This window comes from Melitaea cinxia, chromosome 13 (genome assembly GCF_905220565.1).
Source record: "Melitaea cinxia chromosome 13, ilMelCinx1.1, whole genome shotgun sequence".
Taxonomy (NCBI): Eukaryota; Metazoa; Arthropoda; class Insecta; order Lepidoptera; family Nymphalidae; genus Melitaea; species Melitaea cinxia.
In genome coordinates this window covers 13,099,054-13,118,991 of record NC_059406.1, presented here as the reverse complement: position 1 = coordinate 13,118,991, position 19,938 = coordinate 13,099,054, and positions in this window count along the sequence as shown.

Here is a 19,938-nt window from a genome sequence, read left to right as displayed (position 1 = left end):
ATTTTGAGCTGAGTCGATACTTTACATAAGAATAAAATCATGTTTATATACAACCAATCAACTATACCATCTATAAGTATAATTTAAAAGTCTGACCACGATTCTATGAAAAGTTAAATACAAACAAAATAATAGCATTAAATTGAAAACTATTTTTTCTACTTGTGGATTTAAAATGACAACTTACACTCATTACCAGTTACATATTACATTTATTCAATACATACTTTCACAAAATTTTACGTAGATAAAATACGTATCTAAATATCCCTTTAGTATTTCAGACCTGGCATAAGAGATTTTAATATTTGACAACTGTAAACATTCATATACCGTGAGAACGATTTCATTAAATATTACCAGCACAATATGTGGAGCTACGAAGACGTCTCTACAGAAGTTGAAATGTTAGGAAGTACCCGAGACATGAAAATGGGGATATTCTATATTACGTTTATTCATATTACTAAATGATATATTATATCTAATTATATAATATTCTGCTCAAAATCTGAAGCAGACTGACTGGGAACGTACCTTACAGTATTCTGCAAGTAATTTTATTCTTACATACTTAGAAAAGTTTATTTTATTATTTTTAACGCAATTAAAATGAAAGCTTGATAAAAAAAAAAAGAAACAATTTATTCTCGTGTTCTTAATCATTCTAATATTATATAAAAATATTTTTTTCTAAATCTTTGTATATCCTTGTTACCTGAGTATTTGTAAGAGGAATTAATTCCGTAGCGATTTGTTAACGTCAAATACGTATGTAAACGATTTTACGTATGTGTGATTGTGAATTTAATAAGATCGCAAACTTATATTATGTAAGGTTTGGTGATGAGAGAGTTATGAAAAGTGTGATGGGGCGAGGCGAACGGTGAGTTGAGAGGGAGATATACATAAGCTAGTGAAGTGAAATAAAGAGAGTTACGTTTCGTAAGTTTTAGTTCAGTGTGGTCTAAAGCACGCTCGTTTTTTTTTCTTTGTTATATTTGTTTATACATCCCTAGCTTTATAAAAAAGTATTGTTTGGAGTATTTAACCTGTAACGTCCCACTGCTGGCCTAAGGTCTCTTTCACCATATAGATGAAGAGTCGGAACTTAATCCATGTCGAGCAACTACTGTAGGTTAATTTCCGTACCACGAGTAACGATAACTATCTATAGTAACAACCGACAGTTTTAAATGCTCTCCGAGCCGCGACGGGGAGACCCACACTATTCACTACATATAAACGTATAATAAATCGAAAAGTGGTGTTATATCTCTAACTGGATTACTATTGATTAAAAAAGTATGTAGGTGCGTATGTGTAAACTTTATTTGTTGCTTTTTTTATAATTTTCAGTAGCATGCGACAATTTGAACTTTCTACATTTAAAAAAACCTTCAAGAATAAATCACTGCACCAGCAGGTGATAAATAAGACTTTTCATTAAAAAAATACTAAACGATAAATGAAAAGCTAGGAAATTTAAATGAAAAAATAATGAAATTCATCATCCGGATAAGCCGCGAAAGAAAATTTTCTGTTTAGTCATTTTCTTATCACCCCGATTCCTAAATCACTGTGGCATTTTCACAAAGTACCAGAGATCGTTAATCCTTTAAAAACCTCATCAAGTATTACATTTACAGCGCTATTCTTTAGTATTAAAGTACCGTTTACACGATATCGTGGAAACAATAATATAAAGACGAAAATAACACACTGTTTAGTTTAATATCAAACTATTACTGAGTGCAACTAATCTGTATCTTAGTAATAACAGACGATTGAGTATTGTTATTCTTATAAGGCTATCTACAAATGAAAAATTAAGGTCTAATTGCTCTCAAATTTACAATAATCTAAATATACGAGTGAAGAAAATAAAATTGAGCATTTTAGGATTAAAAATAAAAATTCCGCTTTAATATTTATAAGCTATATATATAATTAAGGTCATTTAATTCCTATGTAGGTCAAAGTTTAATGACTAGTCTAATCCTATTAAGCACAACTAAGTAGCACCATCACGGGTTGAGACAAATTATGACTATACAATAAGTGGCGGTTTTCAAAACAGCACCTGTTCAAACGATTCTTCTCGTCAGAGTCCACATTTCAAATGTGTGGTAGCTTCAAGCTAACTAAAATTAACTTATTAAACAAAATATGCTCTATTCAATTACGACTGCAATATTTTTTAAAACCTTCAAGGAAAAGGAAAATTTAGGTTTTTAAGAAATCGTTCAGTCGCAATGTAAACGATCTCCGTGTACCAACAACCGGAAAGTGTAGTCTCCGACGCCATAACAGTTTTAATTAGGTTAAAAATTACGAAACTCTTCCGTATCTTGCCAGTCCATTACGCTTTTACTGTTATGTTCATCTCCGCGTGCGGTCTGCTTTATTATAATTATGCTATTAGCGTTAGTACGCTAATATGCAAATTTCCAGTAATATAGTCCTGAAGGTTATTGACTTAGTCTCATAGTTATATGACATTCGATCTGCACTTTGGAACTAATTCAATAATTAATAAAATTTATTACAACTAACTGCTGCTACTATTAAACGGATGATCATCCCTTTAGTAGTAGTGGAATTTTTAAATTTTTTAAGGTAAATAGTTGACGCATATACGCGTGACATATGTTCAGGACTAAGATTGTAGAAAAGAAAAAATTTAAATATTCACAAAAAAAAAATACTATCGCACGAATTTCGCCACATTCGCAGTAACTTTATATAAGTGGGAGATTCGAACTAGAGGCGAACTCACCTATCAGCTTAATGGATGAAAATTATTTTATATTTATTTTAGTATTTTAAAAAAGTAATCGCGAAAGGTTTGTCTGAAAATTTCCTGGCCAAGCTATATTTAATTCAAAATTGAAAAATGTATTATCACATTCTAAATAACGCTTTATAGAATTTTTTTAAAACATCCAAAATTAAGTATCATAATTCTTTCCATTTAAACCATCAAGGAAATTATTCCAAATACATAAAATCAGGATTGTCAAAGCCGTATTCGATCATCGGAAATTGGACAAAACTCCCCGGGGAGTTAAAGAAACAATCGACTCAGATAATCCACGAATCAGGAATCAAGTGACGTTCCGATGCGTTTTCCAATCTAATCCAATGACCAAATAACGTCAGTCGAATTGTTTTTAACGAAAAAAAAAATATTTTGCTGGAAAATTGTGCTACTGTTTTCAGATATCACATAAAACTCTTGATGAAAGAGTATATAATAATTACAATGTAACTTTCTCTTACATACTCTTTTACACACATGGACAAAATCTCAAAAATCTCATAAAAAGATGGACAAATGCAGACGAAATTGTTAACTGAGGTAGGGCACAGCAGGAATTTCCTGCTCAAAATATGGAGTAGCCCGACTGGGGTAGTACCTCGACCTTCCAGTAGACCACAGCTAAATAATACAGTTTTCAAGCAGTATTGTGTTCCTGTTGGTGAGTAAGGTGACCAAAGCTCCTGGGGGGAATTGGGGATTGGGTCGGCAACGTGCTTTCGATGCTTCTGGTATTGTAGGCGTCTATAAGCTACGATAATCTCTTACCATCGGGTGAGCCGTACGCTTGTTTGCCGACCTAGTGATATATAAAAAAAAAATGCTGGCGGTCGCGGATTCGATTCCCGCTCACGACAGACATTTGTATCGACCATATAGGTGTTAGTCGTGGACTTGGCGTTATGTTTGTGTATTGTGTGTTTCTGGACCCCCAACACAGGAGAAAACCCTAGTGGGGATCCGTTGAGTGTGAAGCGTTTATTAAGCGTTTATTTATAGATCTCATAGCCTCTCACAACTCGGTATGAGAATATTGTCTACATTAGTTCATGTTTGTAAAAGGTTTATGAGATTTTTTTCGTAGATGAATGCCTGTGTTCCAGGTACTGATGACTGATAAATACTATTAGGTGTATACTTTTTAATACACAATTCTCGGGCAACAACCCTAATACTTTGTAACTTAATAATATAATTGTAATTTCTTTGTCTTAACTACCGTTTTAATAAACATTTCAAGATTTAATTGTCATTTGGTCGAGACAAAAATCAAATCAAAATCGAAATCAGTCGATCTATTTTTTTTTTCATAATGAATTTATTCTAATAAATTTTAAAAGCACGTTGTAATTATACAAAGAATATAAACATTATTTCATTAATTAATTATTGCTATTATGAAGTTACCGTCTATTCAGAACGTGGATTCTTCTGAGAACAAAGAAAAAACAAATGTTATAATAATAGTCCTTAAATGGTTTACTCCAAATAAATTCTTGGCGTAGATTACATCTATAAATAATGTGGAAAAATTTTAGAGTTATCTTCAGCAGACGTTTCCACTCGTCCGACTTAGGTCTACTGCAACAAGTTTTAGTTAGGGATAAATGAGTTCATGGAATATCTTATTAAAAATGAAACAAGTTATAATAAGTTTTAAAGCTTTTACAGTCACATTCTTACGTAATTTGCGTTTGAAATACTAACCTTTACTACTAGCCCATTTGTCGCACTGTGCAGTAACTCTGCTTTCTTGTCCGGAGGTTGTGGTTTCAATTCCCGCTCCAAGTCTCGGTGTAATGTATGTCTTTATTTATATTTATATGTATGTATTATTTCTTAATACTTATCGAAAAACAAATGTCAGGAACCCAGTGGTCACAGCAACTGGCTGATACGCTAGCGGGAATGAATTCGATTCTCGCATGGGACTACTATTTTAGCTAAATAGATTTTGTTGGCAAACCAAGCGTTGGAAAATATTCTTGCTTTTATTATTGACCCGTATTAAATCTTGAATACGTCTTCTAACAGACAGGTCGACAGTTTCGGGATTATCACTTCTCTTGTAGATTTCCTTACTGTAGGTATATGTACATACTATGTCTAATATAGTCTAAGAATAAAATTAAATATTAACAAAATAGTTGCCATAATTACAAAAATCAATATTTTTTTTAATTTTTAATAATTTTCGATACCACACAAATAGTCTTTTTAGAATATCTTCCTTCACTGTTTTTATTCTGAAGTGTATGTGTATTCTGAAGCGTATGTCATAAAATCAATGTATTATGCTACCATCCAACCTTATCTATAATATATTTTAGCCTATTTAGTACAGGCTTTTGGGAAAGATGTTTCCATTTTGCACTAGGTCTTGTTTTCTTTTTTAATTTGTGCTATTTTCACAATTTGAAATTGAAGATTACAATTATTACGATATGAAATGATCTCAATAAATCTAATCCACGTATGCAATGTCAACAATCTTAGGTAACCACTTTCCTGCGAACCGTCAAAGAATCTTAGGTAATTTCATTTTTAATTTTACTACAGGTACTATTTAAATAATCATTTATATTTAACTAAATCCTTTATCTTAATCGGCTTATCATTAACACCACGCATTGTTTATATGATGTACATTAAAATTTGATGTCAACTTATTTATCTACAAGAGAAATTATTTCTAAGATACGAATCAATATACTTCCCCAATATTTATAGTGTAGCGTGTTTAAATAAAAATACATTATTTTAAATGTATTTTGTTTATAAAATCACCTAAGTCGCGAGACGCAGTGACTGCTTAAACAATTGTGTAAAATCAGTTGTAACGTTCCTTGTCACGTCTCCAGTGCCAAGAACATTTGACTCCGAGGCCCAGGAGAAAATTAAGTTAAAAAGTCACGAGAATTTGGCACGTGTTTAAGTGATAGCGATCTGTGCGCCCTAATGGTCTTTTAGTGGTGTTTCGGTTCGCGAACATTTTTACGTCTCAATAAAAGGTGACTGCTTATGATCCGACAAACGCACGATGAGGTAATGAGAAAATTGTCTGACTGGTAATATATTTGTCGAAAAATTAATAACATATAAAACCTTTTGTAAATAATTACATTTTTTTTTTTTTTTTTTTTATAGAAGAGGGGGCAAACGGACAGTTGTCTCACCTGATGGTAAGTGAAAAACAACATCCACAGACACCCGCTACATAAAATATTAGCAGGCGCGTTGCCGGCCTTTCAAAAAGGAATATGCTCTTCTTTTGAAGGTCCCTAGGTCGTATTGTTTCGGGAATACCGTAGGTGGCAGCTGGTTCCACAGAGGGGTCGTGCGTGGCAGAAAATGGCGCAAGAATCGAGCTGTCGTAGACTTCCAGACATCGAGGTGATGTGGGTGAAATTTTGAATTTCGACGCGATGTCCGGTGGTGGAATTCTGCTGCAGGCATAAGTCCGAACAATTCCTCAGAACACTCCCCGTGGTAAATACGGTAGAAGATGCAGAGTGACCCGACATCTCTACGCAGTGCCAAAGAATCGAGCCGATCGGAGAGAATCTTGTCGCCAACGATTCGAGCCGCTCGGCGTTGAACACGGTCAAATGGAAGAAGCTGGTACTGGGGCGCTCCAGCCCATAGGTGAGAGCAGTATTCCATGTGGGGCCGGATCTGTGCCTTATATAATTGTAGGCGGTGGCAAGGCATGAAATACTGCTTCGCCCTACTGAGCACATTAAGTTTCTTCGAGGCTAGTTTAGCCTTTCCTTCCAGATGACCACGAAATTGCACATTGCTCGATATGTCGACGCCAAGTATCCCAATACTGGCCGAGGCTGTTAAGGGAGTGCCTTCAAATTTAAGAGGAACGACGAAGGGTGATTTTTTTGCGGTAAACGCGCAAACTTGTGTCTTGTGTTGGGTTAAACTGGACTAGATTATGTCGTCCCCATTGCGAGACTTTGGCTAAAAGAGACTCGATTTCAGACACAAGTTTGTTCCGACACTCAATGACTCGTTCCCGAGAAATATTAGGACGGCCTGTGTATAAGGCGTCCCCGGTGCTGTCGTCCGCATAACAATGAATGCCACTTGTTTGTAACAGGTCATTGATGTGCAGAAGGAACAAGGTAGGTGATAGTACACAGCCTTGGGGAACGCCAGCATTGACAGACTTGAGGTCCGAGCATGCACCATCAACAACGACCTTGATGTTCCTGTCTGCCAAAAAACTGGTGATCCATTTACATAATTTCTCGGGAAGCCCATAGGATGGTAGCTTTGTTAGAAGTGCCCTATGCCACACCCGATCAAAGGCCTTCGCTATGTCCAAACTGACCGCCAGTGCTTCTCCCTTGCTCTCGACTGCCTCCGCCCATCGCTGAGTTAAGAATATTAGAAGATCACCAGCCGAGCGACTCCGTTGAAAGCCATATTGGCGATCGCTAATCAGCTGGTGATCCTCCAAATACCGCCGGAGCTGGCAGTTGATTATGGATTCCATAATCTTTGAAAACAAGGAAGTTATAGCAATTGGTCTATAATTGGACGGATCTGAGCGGTCCCCTTTCTTAGGGATCGGGTGCACCAAGGCCATCTTCCACGAACGTGGGACAACGCCTAACGAATAAGAGTGCCGGAAAAGACGCGTAAGGACGGGTGCCAACTCAGGAGCACAAGTTCGTAGCACTAACGGAGGGATGCCATCGGCCCCACTCGACTTATTGACGTCCAACGAAAAAAGGGCTTTGCGTACGGAGCTCTGTTGGAAAACTATTTCCGGCATTATAGTATCACACCGAGGGATCGTCGGTGGTATTTTTCCCCTATCATCCAAAGTCGAGTTGGAAGCAAAAAGAGAGCCTAAAAGATCGGCTTTTTCCTTCGCGGTGTGGGCCAACGAGCCGTCCCTCATGTGCAATGATGGTAGGGATGGCTTACAAAAATTCCCTTGGACAGCTTTGGCGAGTGACCAGAATGCACGAGTTCCCGAAGGAAGTCGAACCAATCTCTCCCCAATTCTGCCCACGTACTCCGCTACATTGTAACAAAATTAAGTAGTGTAAGATTGTACAATTTCTGGCGTATTAATCAGGTACTTTTAAGGATTTTTCTCAGACTTAGATTTGTGTTTTGTGTACTAACTATCCAGCCATCCTTTTCCTGACATTTTATTTTGATTTCAGCTAGGTGGATAATACAGCTGATTCATCCTTTAAGATTCTTACGCCGTTTCTTAACATTGGTTGTCAACCCATAATGCATCTTCAACATTTTTTTCAACATTTTGCGATGTACTTAATTAATACTCTTCTGAATACAGATCTGACATTCCTGGGAACTAAAATACGCGATGGAGTGTAACACTAGTACCAGTGTGACGGAGTTACCTTTCTTTTCAACTGCAGCCATTTTATACAGGGTGGGGATGACAATACGACAATAACTTTGACATCGTATATGTAATGATATTCCAAGCCCACATACAAAAAATCAATAAAATACATCCAGTAGTTTAGTCAAAAAATATGATTTTTCATTTTTTAAAATTACTACGTGTTGTATAACATTAATAAACGGTCACCCGCAGGTTAACGACCCTTTGAGCGCGATCGGTACAAACATAATATTACGCGTACGCGTTATTTAAAAACGTGCAAAATTATTATTTATTTTGGTAGGTCAGTGTTGTGTTAAGACATATTAAAAACATTTGTTAAATAGTTTTAATATTCAGTATGATTCTAATAATTTTCTTTTTATAATTTTTGTTATTTAAAAATTTATTGTTTCTTTTAATGCTTAAATTTTAAATTCTGAAAATCTAAATTCTGAATCTAACATAGTTTTTGCAAGTAGGTAATATCACGGGGAGCACACATGGCATATCAACAATATTTAATAAATTTAAGTATTTCATTGACTATAATATTTATTTCAAGATCAAAATATTCGCGAAACTTTTGCTCGAGCAGTTCAACAAATGCGATAAAGACAACAAATAACAATAACAACAATTATTAATAATAAAATACCACGTTATTACATTAAAATATTAAATCTTGCAACAGCTGAAAAAAACAATCAACGTGGCACGTGTGTTGCAATGACCCTGAGAACGTCTAACGGTGTAAAGGACAACTTGGCTGTGCCAGGGCTGCTAGAAAAATTTGTCACACTCATACAAAATTTTCTGTGGTCATATTTTTTAACAAAAGAATTTGTTGGCTTAAAATTCGTATCATTTTCGTTTCTTCTTATTAATTGCTAGGCTAATAATGTGCCCTTAAGGGTATCATTGGATAAACTGCTTCTAAGTTTTGTTCTGATTAAATTAACTTCGCTGAATTCTCGTTCACATTACAGATTGCACTGTAATGGGGAAAACATAACAAATTTAAAGCAAATGATGCAAAATGTATTTTTTTTTCAAATCGCAATTATTACCACAAGATAAATTATAAGTTTCATTAGAAAGAAAACAAATACAGCCTTTATATGATTTTTCAAAGAGTCCTCATTCATATAAAAGTGGTAGGTTCATTCAAGTAAGGGAAATTAACGAAATTCAAGCTTGCCGGTGAATGATGTTTCTTTAATTATGAAATGCTTCCAGGTAATAGGAATATAAAAATCGTACATTTTGCGTATGATTTTAGTCTAGCGATCGTAAATGAGTAAAAATTAAAAAAAAAATCGTATCAATTAAAATCGTACATCTGTCAGCCCTGGTGCGTAGGCTACCGTAAACAAAACATGTTTTAACCTGTTTTTGGTTTTTCCCTGAGTTGCCGCGTACGCGACAAGCGGCCAGTGGTCTCTGTGCCGTTTATTTAGGTACTCATGTTTCTTGATGTCATACGCGTTGATTTGTCAATTTTCTACATATTATGCGCACGAGTTTTGTTCGTTTTAATTAATTATTGGATTATCTCGAAAGACTTGGAGTGATTGTGCGATATTTTAACGCTTTATTTTTATAGTGACAAGAACATTAACGTAGAATAAATGCCTAGTTTAATAGTTATTAGGTGAATTGTGCGAAATTAGGCGCTAGTGTTAAGAGCCATTTCACAAAAATCGGTAACAATCCGCGAAATTGTAATATTTTGACGTCGTTAATCTCAGTGTTGGATGCAATAATGTAATTTATATTCTTGAAATATAATAGAGCAACCTTTGTTGTAGTTCATAGTCAGATCAAAATTTTGATTTATATTATGTGTATAAAATTATTAACCTTTTCATCAGCCTCCTCCCTGGGTAAACGGTCGCAATGTATACTTTGAAGTCCTACTTTTCAATAACCTCTACGTTGAAACCATTTTAAAAAAATATCATAATATGTGGAATATAATTTTGTTGTCCACTATCATAGATTTTTATTCCATTTGTATCTCTATTAAACGATAAAAAAATTTAAAGTTACGAATATTTTCCAAATAAGTACAATTTTAAAAGCGATATTTCTCTTAGAAAACTAAGAAATTTTAACGAACTATCTTCATCAAAGTAAACTTACATCATTAAGGAATACAAAAAAAATAATTAAAAGATGTAATTATTTTTAATACATTTTATATTAAATAATAAAAAGATAGTATATATTGCCACGCATCAAGCCCGGTAAATCAGTCGAGCGCTAGCGCTCTTAGAGGTAAGGTCCACGCCAAATTCTGCGCAGCCGTCTCTTTCGCTCACACGCGCCAAGCGCCTGTTGTTATAGCGGATAAAACGCATTTGATACTTTCATAATAAAATATAAATAAAATAAACATATTACGAAAATGACTGTAAAATAATATAATGATAATTTATGTAAACAAATGTATAATTTAATTTTCTTTTTTCACACTATCAATACAAATAGGCATTTCAATCTGTTTGTCTTGTTATTTGTTAATTAATATGTTTGTCGGTGTCGATGTCATTAAATGCTTTTTTATTCATATCGTAAATATTAGATTCATTCGTAAACTGAAAAAACTAAATCAATTTAAAAAAATTGTTTCATAAAATTGATTTTTTTAATTTTATTTTAAATTTATTGACTGTTGTTATATAACATACTTGAAATTTGTAACAAATTAATTATGTAAAAAACATTTTATACCATAGTTATAATTTTTATTATACATCAGAAAATGATCACGATGGTCTTTTGGTTGTCACACTATACGTACTAGCACAAAGATCGCGCGGCTCGTACGACTCGCGCGATGCGACCAAATTTACCTAAACTTGCAGAGCGTAAAATTGTGAAATGGCTCTTAATAGTAAGAATAGTTTTTATTTTATTTACAATGCCACGTTATAATTACACAGCTTCGGAGTACATGATTTTTGTTTACAGAGAATGCCACGGCAAGGCTAATTTAGCAATACAGAAGTACCGGGAGAGATATGGGAACATCCGTATTTGTCCAACCGATGGCCGCACTATTTCAAATGCTTTTCAGAGGATACGGGAAGATCAATGCTTAATCCCCCATTTTCTGTGAAGTTTTGTAACAAACGACTTGTACTCAACAGACGTAAATACAGTTGATGAGTTAAAACATAGAATTATTAGACCTTTTAATAAATTATAAAATATGGCCACTAATGGCGACATCATGTCAAAATTAATGAATTAAATTATAAGAAGATAATTATTTTAGATAGAATTTAAAAATTTAGTAACCTACTATGACCGACCAAACAAACCAACGTACCTAGTTGATAGTTCGTAGTAGTTCGTTGTGTCACCGCGCGTCATAACAGGTCAGTGAACCTATAGTCACACATGTTGTAGTATAATTTTATTATATTTTTCTTATTTAGTTTGTTTGAAAAAATCATTTTTTTTGATTTTGACGTTAGAACTTTTTTGATGGTTTTGAAATACTCCTATAAACTAGTATTACCTGTGTTATCAATTTTTGTCGTATTGTCATCCCCACTCTGTATATATCTTGTAAAATGAATTTGACGAGTTGTTGGTTTTATGCCTTGTGCAGATTTTCTAATAAAGTTGTTTCTAAAAGGCCTTCTACACGGTCGGGATCGACCGCCCAACATCGTGTTCTTGGTCGGGTTGATATAAAAATGGACAGTGTGGAAAACGGTTGACCCGACCAATATTTGGTTGATGTCAACGGCCTTGGTCGCGAGCGCATCTCTCGCGACAGGCTACGTTCGTGGTCGGTCCCGACCGTGTGGAACGCTGTCGGCCGACGCGAGCGCTTCAGTTTGCGCTTGTCAGTCGTCACGGGTAGCTAGTTTAAGTGTATTAACTATGGTCACGGGCGCATGTCATCACGTATTGCAATGGATTCGCAAAACGAACGCCACGAACGAGAGGTTCTGACCGAATTTATATCTTTATATATTGATTTGCCATGTCTTTGGGACATTGGATCCGATTTATACAAAGAAAAGAACCAAAAAACTTCACTTCACTTTATCATAAAAAAGTTATTGCCAAACCCACCTTCTGTTGCTTTATAATTGTGTTTGCTCGCAAACGAAAAAAAAAACGACTTCAATTACATCGACGAGTAATACAACGTAGATCGACGAAAAAATAGTCAAGTAACTACGCGTTATCAATGATTACTCATAAAGTAGTTATCAGATCTCGATAAAATTTATATGTGACCCCATGATAAATATCAGCTTTCGATTAAATTAAAAATTATCAAAATCGGTACACCCAGTAAAAAGTTATTGCAAATTTTCGAGAGTTTCCCTCGATTTCTCTAGGATTCCATCATCAGATCCTGGTTTCCTTACCATGGTACCAAACTAGGAATATCCCCTTTCCAACAAAAAAAGAATTATAAAAATCGGTACATCCAGTAGAAAGTTATATGGTATAATAATACAACGTAGGTCGACGAAAAAAGCGTCAAGTAAAAACGAATTATTAGATATAACTCGAAAAGTAGTTGTTAGATCTCAAATAAATTTAAATGGGACCAAATGACACAAACCACCTTTCGATCAAAAGAAAATTTGTCGAAATTGCTCCACCCAGTCAAAAGTTCTGAAGTAACATACATAAAAAAAATACAGTCGAATTGAGAACCTCCTCCTTTTTTGGAAGTCGGTTAAAAATGCAAGGAGCCATCGCTTCAAATACCAGAGAAGAACTAACAAGTTGAGTCAACCACCGACCGTGTAGAATGAATACAAAAATTGGTTGACCCGACCAAGGACACGACGGTCGGCGGTCGATCCCGACCGTGTAGAACGCCTTAAGACTTGATAAATCGTAGATTTTAATGCCTCTTTGTTTACCGTTTTTCGTTCTCCCATCCTAGTTCATTTTTATATATTCTTCTGAAATATTGGTATATTTATTGAAGAAAAGAAATATTTTTATTTTTTAGAATGGAAATTTTATTATTTATCAATATATTTCAGGCTACAGGTTTCGTTTTAGCTATTAACTGTCTTCGTGTTAATTGAAACAGTTATTTCAACTATTACTTTCTAAGCCATTACGTTTAATATAAACACTTGTACCAACTTATATAGGACTTACCGCGCTTGTCATTTTGAATATCCCGACATTTTAATGACATTGCAGCCGCCATGTTCACAAAGCGTGGTACGTTTGCTGTATCTTGAATGGCTCCTTTAAAACTGCAATTGCTGCCAACATTTAGAGAGGGGTAATTAATTTCATATATTTTAAAGAAGCTTTTAAGAAAATGTTTTTTGAAATTCTAGTGAAAGACTCTAGGGATTCCCGTTTATGATCACTAAAATTTTACCAGGGTAGCTATGAAACTAAATTTACTATCACAGGGACGTAAGATCTTGTAAACTGCAGAGCGGAATGAATATCTAAAAATTTATTTTAATTAGGGCGGCAAGATATTACTTCGACAAATCAATGATGTATCTATACAAATAAATAAAATTGTAGTGTCTGTTTGTAACATTAAAATAACCACTTTTTACTAAATGCATATGGATGTACACATGGAACATGTAACAAAATTACATTTTTTACAATTTTTTTTTTCTGTCTGTCTGTTTGTTCCGGCTAATCTCTAAAAAGGCTGGGCCAATTTTGACGGGACTTTCACTGGCAGATAGCTGATGTAATAAGGAGTAACTAAGGCTACTTTTATTTTAGAAATTTATTAATTTTATAGCTCTGTGAACTGAAAAACTTTTTTGTTCAATTCCACGTGAACGAAGTTGCGGACTCAGCTATTTTAGAATAAAACATAAGAATACGTTTTACTAATTATACATTGTTATAGCAGAAACTAATTAACTGTGATTGTTGATATACAATTAATTCACTATAAGGAGGTAGTCTTAAGTTAATTTAGTTTAAAACGGCAATTACACAATACGAAACGCAATCAAAAATTATCATTGTACAGATAGTTCGCAATGAGCTTTGAAAGTCTTAATATGATAATTATCATTTAGAAAAGAAATTTTACCATATTATATGTATTTAAAATTAGCTCACGACAGTCAGTCAGTTCAGCCAATTGCAGTCCACTACTGGACATAAGGAGGCCTATGATTTTGCAAAGTCTTTTAATTAATACTAGCGACTCGCCCCGGCTTCACACGGGTGCAATGCTGATACTAAATATACAGAATGCCTTTATTTATAGTGTGAAGCTAGCTTATAGGATGGTTATTAACATAATAATAACATCATGCAAATATGCGTCGTTAGATTACACGTTGTTACAGAATACGTTGAAGAAATAAAGGTTCCCTGCTCGTTCCCCGTAGGTGATAGTGTGATAATATGTAGCCTATATGTTGGCCCGACTTCTTAATAATATTCGTGCCAAATTTGAACTAAATCCATGCAGTACTTTTTAAGTTTATCCCGGACATACATACAGACAAACAGACAAACAGACAAAAATTCTAAAAACTATATACTTGGCTTCGGTATCGATTGTAGATCAAACCCCAAGTATTTTTTAAAAAAAATATTCACTGTACAGTTTTGACTTTCCTACCATTTTATTATATGTATAGATAGATAGTTTAGAAGCCGGAGGCGCGGATGTTATTAACCATTGGGTTGGTAAAAATACTGGCATAGATACGTATCCACACTAATATAATATTGGTAGATATCTATTTTTAACAAAGACGATGCTTTCTCAATACAATCCTAATATTCCATTATCCTCTCCAACTAAGCATAAAACTTGTACGAGTGGTTATTAAATTACCTCGAAATGTCAGAAGCAAAATTGTGAGTACGTATTGTGAGTTCGTTGAACAATGTACAGGTTGGTACGGAGTTTAAGATGAAATTTTTATTCAAATATACTTCAACAATCATTTTTAAATCTTTAATACTTATATCTATTTATAACTAGCTGCTGCCCGCGACGTCGTCTGCGTGAACGCTATACAACACCAAAAATACCTACGATTATACCTTTTAAAATAACATTCGTTTACCCGTTTCTTCTTTACATTTCATATCTACAGAAAGTGCAGTAACAGAGAGAGACTGTTTTGTGTAAAAATTGACCTTCAAAAAGTGCTTATTTTCAGTGATTTCTGCTTTGAATAAATGACTTTATGGTGATTCTGCTAAATTAAGTCATAAGTTGTCACTGAAGCAGATGGAGAAAATAATGAATAAGGAAGGAATACAGAATAGGGTAAAAATCAGTGGCGTGCATAAAGTTTTTTAGACAGGGTAGGCAGTTAAAAAAAACACACTGCACTTACTCGCAATGTTTTCCTAATTTATTTTAATTTTGTTGGGAATAGAGGCTTTTAGATAATTTCAAGAACAGACAAGTAAATTATTGGACACGTAAACTACTACTACGTACTAATAATGCAGGCATACAAATACACGCACAGAAACCAACTGATACCTATCAAACAAATCAGTTACTGGATAGACATAGTGACCTCATAAGACCGACACTCTGATAATTTCGTTTGTGTCAAACATAGGAAATCATTGATAACACTATTAATTAGTTACGATATTGCATTCTTAATGAAAGTACTTGTTTATTTATTATTAATAAAAAAATGAAAAATTATAACATCATTGTTATTTATGTGTTAAATCGATACGCCTGAACAATTTTTAATTTATCTGTAAAATCGAACGTGTCGAATTTCAATGCACTATTTACTTTCATCAAACACACGTCTCCGTTACATATTTCACAAGTAAACTTATTCATCACTAATATATTAATATTTTCACTAATAACAAGAACGCACAAACGAAAAATTAAAAGTGAATTATCATAATATTACTCTGTGGAATGTTGCGATTACGCGACCGTGTCAAAAATCATAATTATTAATACAAACGGTATCGAATTCAAGACAATTTAATTTGACAGGTTATTCTTAGGCAGTGCCTAATTTCGTTGTTTGTCTAATGTTAAAAACACAATACTTTAATATGTACGATTTTATTTTTGTGTTACCTACACGTTAGGAATTCTAAACATTTTTGAATATCATATCAAAATTTGACCGCTCCAGCGGGGTTCGAACCCGCTTCTCCGACCGTGTTGGCGCTCTAGCCAATTAAGCTATGGAACGATGTACCCGCTAGATTTAAATTTTTGATATGATGATTTTATTTTCGGTATAAGCGAACCGTGGCGCCGTCTATAGTGAGTTCTTTACAGAAACACGTAACTATTCAAAGTTTCATATTACGATGAAAATCTTTGACAGGAGACGACACATGCTATTTTTAATATGTACAATTTTATGTTTATGTTACCCACACATTAGGAATTCTAAACATATTTGAATATCATATTAAAAATTGACCGCTCCAGCGGAGTTCGAGCCCGCGTCTCCGACAAACTTTTGACTTTTTTTGAAGTTTTGACTTTCCTACCATATATACAATATAGAGACCTATTATATATAGATATTAATGTTTTTTTTTTAAATCTGGTTTAAATAAGTTTTTTCATCGCACCAAGACATGTGTTTATATCTTACATATTAACAAACAAAACATTCTATAAAATAAAATTAAAAAACGTGTTTATCACACATAAGTAGCTACAAGAACGGGAACAAAAGATATCATATTCATGTATACTGCAATTACGATTGTGCAAAACATAACTTTATGGCGTAAAAATCAAAACAGTTCTCTAGTTTTCCAATACTTCCCACTTTCGTCTCAATAAACAATCGCGTACCCAATACACGAACTTTAAGTTACGTTTAGTTGTCGTATAATTTAGTAAACAAGCAATAATAATTCTACCTAACATTCGAACAATGTTTATCCCATACAATACCGAAGTTTAACTTAAAGCACCTTTGAATAAATAAGGCTTCCTTACAGACTAACGAAAAAATTAATATGCATAAATTATAGAAGTAAAAAAGTATGTCAATGTAAACTGATTTTTTTTTAGTGACTATGTAGGCAATTTTCAGTCTAATCTGTGCTTCTATGTTCATTTATTTTTTTCAGTCCTTAGAGTCCAATAAAAGTACTAGTAATTGCTGTGACAAATATAAAAATTTAAAAACGGATAAAATAGCATTTAATACATCATTATAAATAAATTAAATCGCTGAAATGTATGTTCGCACATAACTTCCGAATGATTTTAACAAATTTAATAATTCTTTATTTTTTGAATTCGTTATTGTCAGGCTGTCATAAAAAGATATTTTAACAAAAAATTATATCGGAATATGATAATCTGAATCAAAAATTGTTTAGTGAAGGTATCATATCAACACTTTACCCAACCAAAGAAAAAAAAATAAGAATAAAAATACGCTATACGCGCAGTTATTATCTTGACTGTCATTTATTATTAACCTCGAAAATGACAGAGCTCCCATACAAACTTTAGTAGTTTATTTCAACCCCTTAAGTAGTTTTAGAAGTAACTTTGTTGTGTTAGTTTTATATTTTTGACTGTACGCTTGTCTCGAAATTCACAATTTTAGTCACTTCCTTAATATATTGTCACCGGTAAATTGATATAATTGATTAAAAAAAATGAATAAAGCAAAAAAAATTATTTATAATTTGATCTATTCAATAGAACATTTTAAATTTAAAACAGCAAGGTGATCAGTGTTAAAAAGTAAACTCAAAAGGAGTATTGGAACTGAAACACAGTTTTTATTAATGTCAGCACCATTTTTGACTTTAGTTAACAGTTAACTAAATGACTCACTACGAATATCAAAACTTTTTTAACAGAAACGATCGAACTAGAGGTGCAATACGTGCTACTTCCTGATAGTAAACCATACACATGCATAAAGGTGCAGTCTATGCAGACTGTTATAATGCAACTTCACACGTGCATACATGGTTACTTAAAAGAAATGTCTTTTTGTTTGTGAAAGAATGTTCTAGTAACAGCCAAATATATCGATTTTCATTCTAGATATCACAAAAGAATAAAACTTGTTTGTTTTTACTATAATTGGGCTAAAACGTAATAATAGAATGAGATCCTCGTAATTAGAGCCAGAGATCATTAAATAAATAAATATCTTTATCGTACACACACGGTCGTCTGTTCCTAACGTAAGTAACTAAATGCTTGTGTCATATGTGACTGATATACATAGCTAGATATTTTTTGATACAAATATGTACAAATAATACATAATTATATAAATAGAAATATACACAATTACACACACAATGAGACTCGGTCACTGCAAACGGCGCCACCAACGGGCTAGTCAACTATTACAAGCTTTGTTGTTTGACATTTAAAAGAAAGAAAAAGTTCAATATAGAATAGGGTATCATAAACGTCTGTATTATAAACGATAGCAACAAACTATAACTAGCCGATTGGCGCAGTTTCCAGTAACCCTGTTGTGATTTCAATTCCCGCTCCTAACTTACACTTTACTCTACACTTATTTTTATTTATACTTGCAATACTACTATGCAATATTTATAAGAAAACTAGCTGACCCAGCGAACTTCGTATCGCCTAACACAAACTCTATCGTATGGTATTAAAGTTCAAATTGACTTTTAAGTATTATCACAAATCTTTTGTATGGGAGTATAGAAAAGTGTTGTTTTTAGACTTTTTCAGGAAATTTAATTTTTTTTTTTAGAATTTTTCTCTCCGTAAGAACCATCCTCGTACTTGAAGGAATATTTTTAAAAAAAAAATTAGCGAAATCGGTCCAACCGTTCTCGAGTTTTGCGCTTAGCAACACATTCAGCGACTCATTTTTATATTATAGATTTCTTCCGAAAAAATATTTATCTACATAAATCGACTGTAATAACAAACTCTTAAGCGAAACAGTACGTATTTAAGTATTAAGAGTGTAAAAAATAAACGCTTCACACTCAACGGATGTCAGTAAGACAATCGTGTGTCCGAAAACACTCATAGTACACAAGCACAAACGCCCATACCAAGACAAACATCTATATTGCCAATACAAATGTTAAAAAGGATGGAATACAAAAATAATTATAATGTGTATGAACAACCTAAACCAGGCAAGCGATAGTGGAGTCAATTTAAGTTGGGAACTTAATTTGTACAAGTTGCTCAATACCTGTCGATGTCTAGAACACTGTGTGGCGAACCGAACTGAACAATGTTTGGTTATTATGTTCTAATTTTATTGATATGACGTTTCCTGTAACGACGTTTGAATATACTGTTGAATTAATATATATGAATATTTTACACGTAATTATGTAATACGCTTCAGCCTGTAATATCCCACAGCTGGGCATAAACCTCTTTCCTTATACCATTACTTACCTATTTGTTAATTACATGATTTATGAATTATGGGAGGGCATCCTTTTATTTACATTTTATTTTCTTAATTCTAATACATTTTACTTATTTATGCTATACTTACTATATTATATTTACTTAGTTAACTACAACAAAATTATACTTAACCCTCAGACCACGGCAAACATCTGTATGGCCAATACAAATGTTTGTCATGTGCGGGGATCGAACCAGCAACTGTCGGCGCAACAGCCGCAAAAAAAAATTGTAAATACGTATGTTACATAAACGTGAAATTGAGAATTTGTACATTAAATCTAACATGTTGGTATTTTGACGAATAGATATTATGCTATTTTACTAAATAATGGTATT